Source organism: Pseudophryne corroboree, chromosome 2 (assembly GCF_028390025.1).
Source record: "Pseudophryne corroboree isolate aPseCor3 chromosome 2, aPseCor3.hap2, whole genome shotgun sequence".
NCBI classification, from domain to species: Eukaryota; Metazoa; Chordata; class Amphibia; order Anura; family Myobatrachidae; genus Pseudophryne; species Pseudophryne corroboree.
In genome coordinates, this window is record NC_086445.1 from 240,721,923 (window position 1) to 240,736,470 (window position 14,548).

General features: G+C 48.6%; 1 protein-coding gene across 3 annotated transcripts in view; it reads left to right on the top strand.

The window, feature by feature from the left end:
• Nucleotides 1–424: 424 nt before the first annotated feature.
• The window catches only part of LOC135012671 (signal transducer and activator of transcription 2-like), a 381,651-nt gene continuing 367,527 nt past the window's right edge, over nt 425–14,548 (top strand). For all 3 annotated transcript variants that reach the window (XM_063952570.1, XM_063952573.1, XM_063952574.1), the window contains exon 1: nt 425–756. The gene's annotated coding sequence lies outside the window, so the exon portion shown is untranslated. The remainder of the gene's footprint in view (nt 757–14,548) is intronic.

Genomic DNA, 14,548 nt, shown 5'->3' on the forward strand with positions numbered 1-14,548 from the left:
GTCAATGCTGATTGGTTGCCATGGCCAAATTCTCCACTGGCTAGCTTCTCCACACATTTCACTGATTCATGAATAGACCCCTTTGTGTGTGTGGCTATGATGAGAATAAGACACCGTATTTAGGAAAACTTACAAAAGACCTGGAATTGCTACCCTTGATGGAGCGTCCAAGTTCTGCATAAGCCTAGCACCACACAACGTAAAAAGAATAGGTGCATGACAACTGACATATATGTACAGTATGTGGCAAAAAGGGTCTTTTTAGGAATTATATTTTGCTTTTTATTACTATTTTGTACTGGCATTCGCTATAACACAGCTGCCAGGCAGCGCCCACCACATGTGAAGGAAGTGTGAGGCATCCACAGCTGAATGTGCTGTCACTGCTTTATATAGAATGTTACCCTCACTAATACGGCAGCAGCTACAGAACAGCACATACACCCGTCAGGCACAGAAAAGTTCCCACCTTGCTTTCCTAATCCCACCGCAGCAGCAGCAGCGCATGATGGGAGGATGACCAGCCCGGGAATCGCTGTGTGAGGCCAATCATCTGCCCTCACTAGTGACCAGCCCCGGGAGGGATTTCCCGTGTGCCCCCGCCCCCTGTGCATCGTCCCGTGTTGGAGTTACTGATGCTGGCCGCTGATGCCTAGCAAGGGCAGATACTGTCGCCGCCGCCGCTACTGCTTCCTGCTGGTAGTGTGAGGAGGAGGAGGAGGACGGGTATCTGTGCCGGGCTCTCATACATATACGGTAATTTCATCATACTGACCCGACATGCAGCAGCTCGGGAGTACTGGTGCTGTCAGCGAGTGACGGGTGCCCTAGCCAGCGCCCTACCCCCTCTGCGCAGCTTCTGCATTCCGTGCCAGTCTGGGTGATAAGCCTTTTAGCCGGGCACTGTGCCCCCATACACTAACTCTCTGCAGGCTTACCCCATGCCCAGGTCCTGATAAAGTGTTCCAGCTGCCCTAGGCTAATACAGAAGTGAAAGTCTAGTTCCATAGGTAATGTGCCGTACTTAAATGAAACCAAGCGGACAGGTGGATCCGGCTAGGGACCGCCATGGTGTGCTATAATTCACTCATCACTCATTCAACATAGGAATATATGCTTTCCTTTTTTATATATACGACTGCTTAAGTATACATGAAGATCGGAGAGTTCTCCGCTCCAATGTACTGTACTACACCTGGCGTAACTGGCGGTGAATGTGTGTGGCCATCTGCTGGCAAGGAAGGGATATTACAGGTTCTCACTGTCTCAGTTTCGTTTCTCCTGAACTTTTTAGACTCTGCCAACACGGAGCTTTCTTCTCCATTCTGTAGTACTGTATTCTTATACTTCTATACGGAAATAATAATAAATCAGCTATTATTATTATTGTTATTTATTATTATTACTGTTATTTTATTATATATAAATGTTACAGTATATGTAAAAGTTTGAGATCATCAAAATTAAAATATATTTTTTCCTACACTTGTAGCCATAAGGAGAACATTTCCTTTACCTATCTGTCTTCCTGCCTTTGAATGATTAATTATAGACTTTTAGGGGTTAAGGAGCCTTGTGCTCAGGCCACCAAAATGACCATTTCTTATCACCGAATATCATGGTGATTCAGAGTTTGTTTTTGCCTGTTTATGAATGGCCAGGCACAGTGCAGGGCCGGCTCCAGGCATGTTCCAATAGAGCGGCCGAACAGGGCGCCGCACTTTATGGGCGCCGCTAGCTCTGGCCGCCATATTGGAGCCTGGAGCCGTCCCTACAGCTTCGCTTCAACACTGCAGTGTCTGTCGTGCACTACATGCAAAGCCCGGCGCCGGCCCGTGAGCCAACCAGAGCTCGCGGTCCGGCAGCTGAGGCTGATTGGCTGCCGGACCGCGAGCTTTGATTGGCTTGCAGACCGGCGCCTAGGATGAGAGTCCGGCGGCTGCAGCAGGTAATCCAATTCATACACGCGCCGCCACTTAGCATAATTTATTAGTCCTCCGGCTTATTATAATTACCGCGGGTGTGAGGCAAATACACCGGATTCTGGGTAGCTATAGAAGGCAGAGGAGGCTGGCAGCGGGCAACAGCCCTCACCCAGCCCGCTGCGGAGGGGGGAGCTGCCCGGCCAGTCAGGGGGTGAGGGCTCACGGGGCCCCTCCGGGCTCTCCTCAGGTGCGATGGGGCTACCCGCCCTGAACAATGAGAGCGGCTCCTGGATTATTACTATTATTACTATTATATACCCCCCTCACCCTTATTTCCCGGTCACACAGGTTTGGAAGAATTAGTGCTGTTTCCTCACCCATCATTATTACTATTATCCAGTATTATTACTATTATTATTATTTCCCCACCATTCATCTGCCCGTCTTATTATTATTCCAGCATCTTAGTAGCAGTAGTATTATTACTCAGCCATCTTATTAATATTGTTATTACTAGTAGTACTGTTACCCCACCATCCATCTGCCCCTGTTATTCTCAGTATGCCCTTATCCATCATCCTTATTATAAAATGCACCCATCTGCCCCTCAGCTCAATTATTATTATTATTATTATTATTATTATTATAATAATAGCCAGGACCACTGTGCCCCAAAACTCTCATTATCATCTGTATGCTCATGATCTATCTGCCCCCTATTAGTATTTACCCAACCATCCATCAATTTATTATTATAGTGAGCACCTATCTTCCCCCTTATAATTGTCCCTTGATATATGGATTGCGCTTTCATGTGTCTAGTGACCACTGGCTACTGTCCGAGTCGGTAAAGGGCGATCGGTTTGCTATACAGGATTATAGTTGAATAAAATGCATACGCTCCACTATCTTGGTCACAATCACCATAGGGGTAATACGTTCAGCTGTGTTTCTATTATAGTGTATTAAATAAAATGGCTTCCCCTGAAAATTGGTTATTCTCAGTGATTTTAGAAACAGTGTTGCTATCTAACACGGGTACAATCTAAGATACAAGTGTAGACTGGGTAATTGCGTGTATTTGTGTATAAACCTCTATGAATATAGTTTCATCAAAATTCACAAGCTTTTATTGTATTATGTGTTAATGTTCAATTAATATGTATTTGTAGCTGGTAGTCGCTTATATTGTAAATAAAGTATGTGGTTTTTTCCTGATACAAGGAGAATTGCTGCTCGTCATACACATTACGCAGAGTAGTGGGTAATGGGGGTAGTTCTGAGTTGATCGCAGCAGGAATTTTGTTAGCAATTGGGCAAAACCATGTGCACTGCAGGGGAGGCAGATATAACATGTGCAGAGAGAGATAGATTTGGGTGGGTTATTTTGTTTCTGTGCAGGGTAAATACTGGCTGCTTTATTTTTACACTGCAATTTAGATTGCAGATTGAACACACCACACCCAAATCTAACTCTCTTTGCACATGTTATATCTGCCTCCCCTGCAGTGCACATGGTTTTGCCCAACTGCTAACAAAATTCCTGCTGCGATCAACTCAGAATTACCCCCAATATGTGCTGTGGACAAATAGCCTTTGAATAATAACTACTGCATTATGTAATCGCTTTATCACCACCCTGTCCAATATGTGTCTGGCGTGTGTCTGTGTTTAATAGTAATGTATGTCCCTGTCTCTGTGTCTAACGAGGATGGATGACACTTTGGCCATTTGGAATGACCTTGGAACTCTGCTTATGCTCTTATTAGGAAAAAAATAGGTTCGCTTTTTGCTTTGTTGGTGGAGACTGACAACCAATAATTACAATGAGGCGCCCAGTAGGAGAAGGAATAGAAGATGTGGTTTTCCAGAAGCTTTGGACAAACTTTTAGCAGTCATAGTATGTCATGTTTATTCCAACACACAGGGCGTTTCAGAACGCAGCTGTAACGGTCCAGTATAAGTCCAGGAACGAATTCAATAAATACCATTATACATGTGAATTCAGGAGCTGTTAACCCTATACTGGCCTTTAATATCTAGAGTGACTGGTATTCAAGAATAGCCTGACACAGTGAGTCATAACTTTCATCCAAAGTGGGGCTTATCTAGTCTAAAATATATAAATATATATAGAGGGGGTGTGAAAATATATTTATTTATAGTTTGATGATATGAAGTTACAGGGCCACACCCACTTTTCCAGGAGGCCACACCCACTTCTCCAGGAACGCGCGCGCCTTCGGCGCGCGCATTGGGAGGGGGGCTTTTAAATTTTCTCGCTCAGGGTGCTAGTAGGCCTGGAGCCGGCCCTAGCACAGTGATATTGACTCAGATAAGAGCTCATCCTGGGGAAGTGGAAATAGTTAAGTGATAGCTAATGCCTGCTTACTAATGTGCATGCTCTGGAACCCAGCATCAGCAGGAGCAAGTATGAGCAGTGCAGAGATGGTATATGCAATTGCGGTCGAATTCCGGCTGGAATTCGACCGTTTTTAAATTTGACACAATTCGATAGTCAGACAGCCTCCCGCCGGGACCTGAATTCGACATATTCAATAAAAAACGGATTCGACAGTCCCGCTGTCGAAAAACGGACCAATTAACGGATAGTGTGCGTCCTGGATTCGACTTCATGGACGGCACAAATTGTTTAAAAAACCCTGAAAAAAAATGCGTGGGGTCCCCCCTCCTAAGCATAACCAGCCTTGGGCTCTTTGAGCCGGTCCTGGTTGTAAAAATAGGGGGGGGAAATGACAGGGGATCCCCCCGTATTTTCACAACCAGCACCGGGCTCTGCGTCCGGTCCTGGTGCAAAAAATACGGGGGACAAAAGACGTAGGGGTCCCCCGTATTTTTCACACCAGCACCGGCCTCCACGCCGAGTTGGCGTGTCAACATAAGTAAGTATGTGTGTGTCGGCGTGCATGTATGTAATAAAGTTTCTCTATCGTCCTAGTGGATGCTGGGGTTCCTGAAAGGACCATGGGGAATAGCGGCTCCGCAGGAGACAGGGCACAAAAAGTAAAGCTTTAGGATCAGGTGGTGTGCACTGGCTCCTCCCCCTATGACCCTCCTCCAAGCCTCAGTTAGATTTTTGTGCCCGGCCGAGAAGGGTGCAATCTAGGTGGCTCTCCTAAAGAGCTGCTTAGAAAAGTTTAGCTTAGGTTTTTTATTTTACAGTGAGTCCTGCTGGCAACAGGATCACTGCAACGAGGGACTTAGGGGAGAAGAAGTGAACTCACCTGCGTGCAGGATGGATTGGCTTCTTGGCTACTGGACATTAGCTCCAGAGGGACGATCACAGGTACAGCCTGGATGGTCACCGGAGCCTCGCCGCCGGCCCCCTTGCAGATGCTGAAACGAGAAGAGGTCCAGAATCGGCGGCAGAAGACTCCTCAGTCTTCTTAAGGTAGCGCACAGCACTGCAGCTGTGCGCCATTTTCCTCTCAGCACACTTCACACGGCAGTCACTGAGGGTGCAGGGCGCTGGGAGGGGGGCGCCCTGGGAGGCAAATGAAAACCTTTTTTGGCTAAAAATACCTCACATATAGCCTCCGGGGGCTATATGGAGATATTTAACCCCTGCCAGAATCCGTTAAGAGCGGGAGACGAGGCCGCCGAAAAAGGGGCGGGGCCTATCTCCTCAGCACACAGCGCCATTTTCCCTCACAGAAAGGCTGGAGGGAAGGCTCCCAGGCTCTCCCCTGCACTGCACTACAGAAACAGGGTTAAAACAGAGAGGGGGGGCACTAATTTGGCGTTAGAAATATATAAAAAAGATGCTATAAGGGAAAACACTTATATAAGGTTGTCCCTATATAATTATAGCGTTTTTGGTGTGTGCTGGCAAACTCTCCCTCTGTCTCTCCAAAGGGCTAGTGGGTCCTGTCCTCTATCAGAGCATTCCCTGTGTGTGTGCTGTGTGTCGGTACGTGTGTGTCGACATGTATGAGGACGATGTTGGTGAGGAGGCGGAGCAATTGCCTGTAATGGTGATGTCACTCTCTAGGGAGTCGACACCGGAATGGATGGCTTATTTAGGGAATTACGTGATAATGTCAACACGCGCCAAGGTCGGTTGACGACATGAGACGGCCGACAAACAATTAGTACCGGTCCAGACGTCTCAAAAACACCGTCAGGGGTTTTAAAACGCCCGTTTACTTTAGTCGGTCGACACAGACACAGACAGGGACACTGAATCCAGTGTCGACGGTGAATAAACAAACGTATTCCTTATTAGGGCCACACGTTAAGGGCAATGAAGGAGGTGTTACATATTTCTGATACTACAAGTACCACAAAAGAGGGTATTATGTGGGATGTGAAAAAACTACCGTAGTTTTTCCTGAATCAGATAAATTAAATGAAGTGTGTGATGATGCGTGGGTTCCCCCCGATAGAAAATATGGGCGGTATACCCTTTCCCGCCAGAAGTTAGGGCGCGTTGGGAAACACCCCTTAGGGTGGATAAGGCGCTCACACGCTTATCAGAACAAGTGGCGGTACCGTCTATAGATAGGGCCGTCCTCAAGGAGCCAGCTGACAGGAGGCTGGAAAAATATCATAAAAAGTATATACACACATACTGGTGTTATACTGCGACCAGCGATCGCCTCAGCCTGGATGTGCAGAGCTGGGGTGGCTTGGTCGGATTCCCTGACTAAAAATATTGATACCCTTGACAGGGACAGTATTTTATTGACTATAGAGCATTTAAAGGATGTATTTCTATATATCCGAGATGCACAGAGGGATATTTGCACTCTGGCATCAAGAGTAAGTGCGATGTCCATATCTGCCAGAAGATGTTTATGGACACGACAGTGGTCAGGTGATGCAGATTCCAAACGGCACAAAGGTGTATTGCCGTATAAAGGAAGAGGAGTTATTTGGGGTCGGTCCATCGGAACTGGTGGCCACGGCAACTGCTGGAAAATCCACCGTTTTTACCCTAAGTCACATCTCTGCAGAAAAAGACACCGTCTTTTCAGCTTCAGTCCTTTCGTCCCTATAAGAGTCATATCTGCCCAGGGATAGAGGAAAGGGAAGAAGACTGCAGCAGGCAGCCCATTCCCAGGAACAGAAGCGTTCCACCGCTTCTGACAAGCTCTCAGCATGACGCTGAGACCGTACAGGACCCCTGGATCCTACAAGTAGTATCCCAGGGGTACAGTTTGGAATGTCGAGACGTTTCCCCTGCGCAGGCTCCTGAAGGCTGCTTTACCAAGGTCTCCCTCCGACAAGGAGGCAGTATGGGAAAAAATTCACGAGCTGTATTCCCAGCAGGTGATAATTAAATTACCCCTCCTACAACAAGAAAAGGGGTATTATTCCACACTATATTGTGGTACTGAAGCCAGAAGGCTAGGTGAGACCTATTCTAAATCTAAAAAAAAAAAAATTTGAACACTTACAAAGGTTCAAATCAAGATGGAGTCACTCAGAGCAGTGATAACGAACCGGGAAGAAGGGGACTATCTGGTGTCCCGAGACATCAGGGATGCTTACCTCCATGTCCCAAATTTGCCCTTATCACTAAGGGTACCTCAGGTTCGTGGTACAGAACTGTCACTATCAGTTTCAGACGCTGCCGTTTGGATTGTCTACGGCACCCCGGGTCTTTACCAAGGTAATGGCCGAAATGATGGTTCTTCTTCGAAGAAAAGGCGTCTTAATTATCCCTTACTTGGACGATCTCCTGATAAGGGCAAAGTCCAGGGAACAGTTGGAGGTCGGAGTAGCACTATCTCGGATACTGTTACAACAGCAGGGGTGGATTCTAAAGATTCCAAAATCGCAGCTGATCCCGACAACAAGTCTCCTGTGCTTAGGGATGATTCTGGACACAGTCCAGAAAAAGGTGTTTCTCCCGGAAGAGAAAGCCAGGGAGTTATCCGAGCTAGTCAGGAACCTCCTAAAATCAGTGCATCATTGCACAAGGGCCATGGTAAAAAAATGGTGACTTCCTTCGAAGCAATTCCAGTCGGCAGATTTCATGCAAGAACTTTTCAGTGGGATCTGCTGGACAAATGGTCCGGATCGCATCTTCAGATGCATCAGCGGATAACCCTATATCCAAGGACAAGGGTGTCTCTCCTGTGGTGGTTACAGAGTGCTCATCTTCTAGAGGGCCGCAGATTCGGCATTCAGTTTTGGATGTTGGTGACCACGGAGGCCAGCCCGAGAGGCTGGGGAGCAGTCACACAAGGAAAAAATTTCCAGGGAGTGTGATCAAGTCTGGAGATTTTTCTCCACATAAATATAGCTAAGGGTAAATTTATAATGCTCTAAGCTTAGCAAGACCTCTGCTTCAAGGTCAGCCGGTATTGATCCAGTGGGATAAAACATCACGGCAGTCGCCCACGTAAATAGACAGGGCGGCACAAGAAGCAGGAGGGCAGTGGAAAAAACTGCAAGGACTTTTCGCTGGGCGGAAAATCATGTGATAGCACTGTCAGCAGTGTTTCATTCCGGGAATGGAAACTGGGAAGCAGACTTCCTCAGTAGGCACGACCTCCACCCGGCAGAGTGGGAACTTCATGGGGAAGTTTTCACATAATTGTAAACCGTTGGGAATTACCAAAGGTGGACATGATGGCGTCCCGTCTGAACAAAAAACGGGACAGGTATTGCGCCTGGTTAAGAGACCCTCAGGCAATAGCTGTGGACGTTCTGGTAACACCGTGGGTGTACCAGTCGGTGTATGTGTTCCATCCTCTGCTTTTCATACCTAAGGTACTGAGAATTATAAGACGTAGAGGAGTAAGAACTATACTCGTGGCTCCGGATTGGCCAAGAAGGACTTGGTACCCGGAACTTCAAGAGATGCTCACAGAGGACTTATGGCCTCTGCCGCTAAGAAGGGACTTGTTTCAGCAAGTACCATGTCTGTTCCAAGACTTACCGCAGCTGCGTTTGACGGCATGGCGGTGGAACGCCGGATCCTAAGGGAAAAGGCATTCAGGAAGAGGTCATTCCTACCCTGGTCAAAGCCAGAAAGGAGGTGACCGCACAACATTATCACCACATGTGGCGAAAATATGTTGCGTGGTGTGAGGCCAGGAAGGCCCCACGAAGAAATTTCAACTCGGTCGATTCCTGCATTTCTTGCAAACAGGAGTGTCTATGGGCCTCAAATTGGGGTCCATTAAGGTTCAAATTTCGGCCCTGTCGATTTTTCTTCCAGAAAGAATTGGCTTCAGTTCCTGAAGTCCAGAAGTTTGTCAAGGGAGTATTGCATATACAACCCCCTTTTGTGCCTCCAGGGGCACTGTGGGATCTCAACGTAGTTCTGGGATTCCTCAAAACACATTGGTTTAAAACCAGTCAAATCTGTGGATTTGAAGCATCTCACATGAAAAGTGAACATGCTCTTGGACCTGGCCTGGACCAGGCGAGTGTCAAATTGGTGGTTTTTTTCTCAAAAAAGCCCATATCTGTTTGTCCATTCGGACAGGGCAGAGCTGCGGACTCGTCCCCAGTTCTCTCCCTAAGGTGGTGTCAGTGTTTCACCTGAACCAGCTTATTGTGGTGTCTTGCGCCTACTAGGGACTTGGAGGACTCCAAGTTGCTAGATGTGGTCAGGGCCCTGAAAATATAGGTTCCAGGACGGCTGGAGTCAGGAAAACTGACTTGCTGTTATCCTGTATGCACCCAACAAACTGGGTGCTCTTGCTTTTAAGCAGACTTTTGCTAGTTGGATGTGTAATACAATTCAGCTTGCACATTCTGTGGCAGGCCTGCCACAGCCAAAATATGTAAATGCCCATTCCACAAGGAAGGTGGGCTCATCTTGGGCGGCTGCCCGAGGGGTCTCGGCTTTACAACTTTGCCGAGCGGCTATTTAGTCAGGGGCAAACACGTTTGTAAAATCCTACAAATTTGATACCCTGGCTAAGGAGGACCTGGAGTTCTCTCATTCGGTGCTGCAGAGTCATCCGCACTCTCCCGCCTGTTTGGGAGCTTTGGTATAATCCCCATGGTCCTTTCAGGAACCCCAGCATCCACTAGGACGATAGAGAAAATAAGAATTTACTTACCGATAATTCTATTTCTCGGAGTCCGTAGTGGATGCTGGGCGCCCATCCCAAGTGCGGATTATCTGCATTACTTGTACATAGTTACAAAAATCGGGTTATTATTGTTGTGAGCCATCTTTTCAGAGGCTCCGCTGTTATCATACTGTTAACTGGGTTCAGATCACAGGTTGTACAGTGTGATTGGTGTGGCTGGTATGAGTCTTACCCGGGATTCATAAATCCTTCCCTATTGTGTACGCTCGTCCGGGCACAGTACCTAACTGAGGCTTGGAGGAGGGTCATAGGGGGAGGAGCCAGTGCACACCACCTGATCCTAAAGCTTTACTTTTTGTGCCCTGTCTCCTGCGGAGCCGCTATTCCCCATGGTCCTTTCAGGAACCCCAGCATCCACTACGGACTCCGAGAAATAGAATTATCGGTAAGTAAATTCTTATTTTTACTTTCACGGTGTGCGTGTACTGTTTTTATTTGGGTATTTTTTTTTGCAGTAGAACTACAGGTACCAGCGGGCCTGTTCTTCCCCCGCATGCTGGTACTTGTGGTTCTCCAAGTACCAGCTTACGGGGGAGGCTTGCTGGGACTTGTAGTTCTGCTACAAAAAAACAATATTCTTTATTTTGTCACTTGGCTATCAGCCTCCCTTCCGCAGCCCTTGGATGGGGGGGGGACAGCCTCGGGCTTCACCCCTGGCCCTTGGGTGGCTGGAGGGGGGGGACACCCCTTGATTTAAGGGGTCCCCACTCCTCCAGGGTACCCTGGCCAGGGGTGACTAGTTGGGGATTTAATGCCACGGCCGCAGGGACCGGTATAAAAGTGTCCCCCGGCTGTGGCATTATCTCTCCAGCTAGTGGAGGCCGGTGCTGGTGTGAAAAATACGGGGGACCCCTACGTCTTTTGTCCCCTGTATTTTTTGCACCAGGACCGGACGCAGAGCCCGGTGCTGGTTGTGAAAATACGGGGAATCCCCTGTCATTCCCCCCCCCCGTATTTCTCTGACGTCCTAGTGGATGCTGGGTACTCCGTAAGGACCATGGGGAATAGACGGGCTCCGCAGGAGACTGGGCACTCTAAAAGAAAGATTAGGTCCTATCTGGTGTGCACTGGCTCCTCCCTCTATGCCCCTCCTCCAGACCTCAGTTAGAATATGTGCCCGGCTCGAGCTGGTTGCACACTAGGGGCTCTCCTGAGCTTCTAGTAAAGAAAGTATTTGTTAGGTTTTTTATTTTCAGTGAGATCTGCTGGCAACAGACTCACTGCTATGAGGGACTTAGGGGAGAGAAGCGAACCTACCTGCTTGCAGCTAGCTTGTGCTTCTAGGCTACTGGACACCATTAGCTCCAGAGGGATCGAACACAGGCCCAGCCTCGGTCGTCCGGTCCCGGAGCCGCGCCGCCGTCCCCCTTGCAGAGCCAGAAGCAAGAAGAACATCCTGGAAATCGGCGGCTGAAGACTCCGGTCTTCATTAAGGTAGCGCACAGCACTGCAGCTGTGCACCATTGCTCCCTATGCACACCACATACTCCGGTCACTGATGGGTGCAGGGCGCTGGGGGGGGGGGCGCCCTGGGCTGCAATTAGAGTACCTTACATTGGCAGACAGCACATAATATAGTCTAAAAAACTATATATGTGCAAAAATCCCCAGCCATAATATTAATATAAGAGCGGGAGAAGTCCACCGAGAAGGGGGCGGGGCTATCTCCCTCAGCACACTGGCGCCATTTCCTCTTCACAGCTCCCCAGGCTCTCCCCTGCAGTTTCCAGGCTCAAAGGGTAAAAAAGAGAGGGGGGGCACTAAATTTAGGCGCAAACTGTATATGAAAAGCAGCTATAGGGAATAATCACTTTGTGTTAGTGTAAATCCCTGATTATATAGCGCTGTGGTGTGTGCTGGCATACTCTCTCTCTGTCTCCCCAAAGGACTTTGTGGGGTCCTGTCCTCAGTCAGAGCATTCCATGTGTGTGTGTGTGTGTGTGTGTGTGTGTGTGTGTGTCGGTACGGCTGTGTCGACATGTTTGATGAGGAGGCTTATGTGGAGGCGGAGCAGGTGCCGATAAGTGTGATGTCACCCCCTGCGGGGTCAACACCAGAGTGGATGGATATGTGGAAGGTTTTACACGACAGTGTCAACTCCTTGCATAAAAGGTTCGATGACATAACAGCTGTGGGACAGCCGGCTTCTTAGCCAGTGCCTGCCCAGGCGTCTCAAAGGCCATCAGGGGCTCAAAAACGCCCGCTACCTCAGATGGCAGACACAGATGTCGACACAGAGTCTGACTCCAGTGTCGACGAGGACGAGACTAATGTACATTCCGCTAGGGCCATCCGTTGCATGATTACGGCAATGAAAAATGTGTTGCACATTTCTGACATTAACCCAGGTACCACTAAAAAGGGTATTATGTTTGGGGAGAAAAAGCAACCAGTGGTTTATCCCCCATCAGATGAGTTGAATGAAGTGTGTGAAGAAGCGTGAGCTTCCCCCGATAAGAAACTAGTGATTTCTAAAAAGTTACTGATGGCGTACCCTTTCCCGCCAGAGGACAGGTTACGTTGGGAGACATCCCCGAGGGTGGATAAGGCGCTCACACGCTTGTCAAAAAAGGTGGCACTGCCGTCTCAGGATACGGCCGCCTTAAAGGAGCCTGCGGATAGAAAGCAGGAGGCTATCCTGAAGTCTGTATATACACACTCAGGTACTATACTGAGACCTGCAATTGCTTCAGCTTGGATGTGTAGTGCTGCAGCGGCTTGGTCCGATACCCTGTCGGAAAATATTGATAACCTCGACAGGGATACGATTTTGCTAACCATAGAGCATATTAAAGACGTCGTCTTATATATAAGAGATGCACAGATGCACAGAGGGATATTTGCCGGCTGGCATCTAGAATTAATGCAATGTCCATTTCTGCCAGGAGAGTATTATGGACTCGGCAGTGGACAGGTGATGCGGATTCTAAAAGGCACATGGAGGTTTTGCCTTACAAGGGTGAGGAATTGTTTGGGGATGGTCTCTCAGACCTCGTTTCCACAGCAACAGCTGGGAAGTCGACATTTTTACCTCAGGTTCCCTCACAGCCTAAGAAAGCACCGTATTATCAGGTACAGTCCTTTCGGCCCCAGAAAGGCAAGCGGGTTAAAGGCGCGTCCTTTCTGCCCAGAGGCAGGGGTAGAGGGAAAAAGCTGCACCATACAGCCAGTTCCCAAGAACAAAAATCCTCCCCTGCTTCCATTAAGTCCACCGCATGACGCTGGGGCTCCACTGGTGGAGCCAGGTGCGGTGGGGGCCCATCTCCGGAATTTCTGCGACCAGTGGGTTCGCTCACAGGTGGATCTCTGGGTTCTACAAGTGGAATCTCAGGGATACAAGCTGGAATTCGAGACGTCTCCCCCTCGCCGTTACCTCAAATCAGCCTTGCCAGCTACTCCCCAGGACAGGGAGGTAGTACTGGCGGCAATTCACAAGCTGTACCTCCAGCAGGTGATAATAAAAGTTCCCCTCCTTCAACAGGGACGGGGTTACTATTCCACAATGTTTGTGGTACCGAAACCAGACGGTTCGGTGAGACTCATTCTAAATTTGAAATCCTTGAACACTTATATAAGGAAGTTCAAGTTCAAAATGGAATCGCTCAGGGCGGTTATTGCAAGCCTGGAAGAGGGGGATTACATGGTATCGCTGGACATCAAGGATGCTTACGTACATGTCCCCATTTACCCACCTCACCAGGTGTACCTCCGTTTTGTGGTACAGGACTGCCATTACCAATTCCAAACATTGCCGTTTGGTCTGTCCACTGCACCGAGGGTATTTACCAAAGTAATGGCCGAAATGATGATACTCCTTCGAAAGAAGGGAGTTATAATTATCCCGTACTTGGACGATCTCCTTATAAAGGCGAGGTCCAGGGAGCAGTTGTTGGTCGGAGTAGCACTACTGTAGCTTAGGAAGTGCTACAACAGCACGGCTGGATTCTGAATATCCCGAAGTCGCAGCTGGTTCCTACGACGCGTCTGCTGTTCCTGGGTATGATTCTGGACACAGAACAGAAGAAGGTGTTTCTCCCGGAGGAGAAGGCCAAGGAGTTGTCATCTCTGGTCAGAGACCTCCTAAAACCAAAACAGGTGTCGGTGCATCACTGCACGCGAGTCCTGGGAAAGATGGTAGCTTCTTACGAGGCAATTCCATTCGGCAGATTCCATGCACGGATCTTTCAGTGGGATCTGTTAGACAAGTGGTCCGGATCGCATCTTCAGATGCATCGGCTGATCACCCTGTCCCCGAGGGCCAGGGTGTCTCCGCTGTGGTCGCTGCAGAGTGCTCATCTACTCGAGGGCCGCAGATTCGGCATACAGGACTGGGTCCTGGTGACCACGGATGCAAGACTCCGAGGTTGGGGGGCAGTCACTCAGGGAAGAAACTTCCAAGGACAATGGTCGAGTCAGGAAGCTTCCCTACACATAAATATTCTGGAACTAAGGGCCATTTACAATGCCCTAAGTCAGGCAAGACCCCTGCTTCAAAACCAGCCGGTGCTGATTCAGTCAGACAACATCACGGCGGTCGCCCATGTA